The sequence below is a fragment of the Chinchilla lanigera genome, unplaced genomic scaffold (assembly GCF_000276665.1).
Source record: "Chinchilla lanigera isolate Chin_1 unplaced genomic scaffold, ChiLan1.0 scaffold00040, whole genome shotgun sequence".
In the NCBI taxonomy this organism is placed as follows: domain Eukaryota; kingdom Metazoa; phylum Chordata; class Mammalia; order Rodentia; family Chinchillidae; genus Chinchilla; species Chinchilla lanigera.
This window is the reverse complement of record NW_004955441.1, coordinates 4895309-4897082: the sequence shown is the minus strand read 5'-3', so window position 1 is coordinate 4897082 and position 1774 is coordinate 4895309.

Sequence of the window (1774 nt, the reverse complement as noted above, 5' to 3'; positions counted from 1 at the left end):
TGGGCTTTGTCTCAGATCACATGGAATATGCCCAGCAAAGATTTGCCAGAGAAACTAAGAGAGGGAGAAAATGTAGCAAAACATACCTCCTCCCCAGCCAGTATACTTCAATGTGTTACTTGCCCAGGTAATAGTTCCTGTTCCAGTTCCAGTTGCTCCTGTCTCTTAGAAACAGCTGCTTCCATGATGTATAGCTGGTCACTACAATGCACATTGTATAAACCCATCCACAATTGACAAGCCATTCTGCCTCTGTACTTCCTGTTTGCTTATCCCATTGTCTTGGTTACTTTTTTCTCGTTGCGGGGACAAAATATCTGACGCCCAAAATTAAGGAAGGAAAGGTTTATTTTGCTTACAGTTTGTGGAGGTTTCAATCCATACTTGGCAGATTATAAGGCAGAGTGGCACATTTCAGAGGGCTGCATCTCAGGGTGGCAGCACACAGCTAAGCCACAACCACACACCAGGGTGGAATGGGGGAGGAATGCCCCAAGCACTTTTTTTCCCTCCCTTACATATGTAAACTATCCACCCCAGGGCGGGTGTAGCTCTCACACCCACAATCATTTAACTCTAATAGCCTGCCCCGAGGTTGCACGAGGCTTTGGAGGAAACACACAGACATAAACCATAACACCCATATAAGCCCTAGACCACCAGTGATTGGGGTCTGATATTTGGAAGGTCAGAAGAGTAAAACACTTAGAGGGCCTGAGCAGTAGGAAGCAATGTAGGAACTATGGAAAACACAAACATCAAAGGTTACCTCCAAATTTGTTGGAAGTTGAGGAACAGGATTCTGGTGCCATTAAGTACAGGTCTCAATCAGATTAACCCCAAAAGAGCTACACATATTTGTGAGGTTTATGTCTTACACTTTCACCTACTACAGTTTTCAGTAATTTAGATTGTAAGCCAGTATTGTTTGATGGTATATCCACAAACATGATGTGAAACCCAAGTTATTGATGTGCCAGAACATCCACAGAAAGATGCAGAGGAGACTGTAGGAAATGCAGCATAGGAAGCATTTACATTTCAGTGTTTACTGTCTATCTAAATACCCAGCCCACCCTTGAGGTCTATTAATTCTCAATCTGTGACTATAACTTGTCCTAATCCTACATTTCCTCAGAATGGTCACAGATGAAGGGACTAGTTGATGGATGCAGTGACACCATTACTGGTTTAAATTCTAACTAAAAGCTATAATAGCAAAACTATATGGCAAATAAAATGCCTTTTATTTTTTAAACAAATATGGAACACTTCAAGAATTTGCATGTCATCCTTGTGCAGGGGCCATGATAATCTTCTCTGTTATCATTCCAATTTTTAGTATATGTGCTGCTGAAGTCAGCAGAATGCCTTTTAAACTGTGGTCATTTGGAATAAATTTAGTTGAGACCTATTTTAATTTCTTATGGCTGCATTAACAGATTGCTACGGGGTTCTGGGGTCTCCTTTCAGAGGTGATGTCTAAGCCCTTTGTGTGCTGGACAAAGAATTGAACGAAACAAGCACAAACAGTGGCAAAGTTTCATTTATTTGTTTATTTTTGTTTCTTTTGAGATAAGGTCTCACTATGAAGCCCAGGCTGGCCTCGAACTCACCACCTCAGCCTCCCAAGTGTTGGGCTTACTGGTGTGCACCACCAGGCCGTTTCACATTAAAGGTAGAAAAAAACAAGGGTAGAGGGAGAATGGTCCTACAAAGGGAGTTTTGGGTTGAGTAAAAAGGGAAGAAAAAGTAAAAATAACAATATACCCTA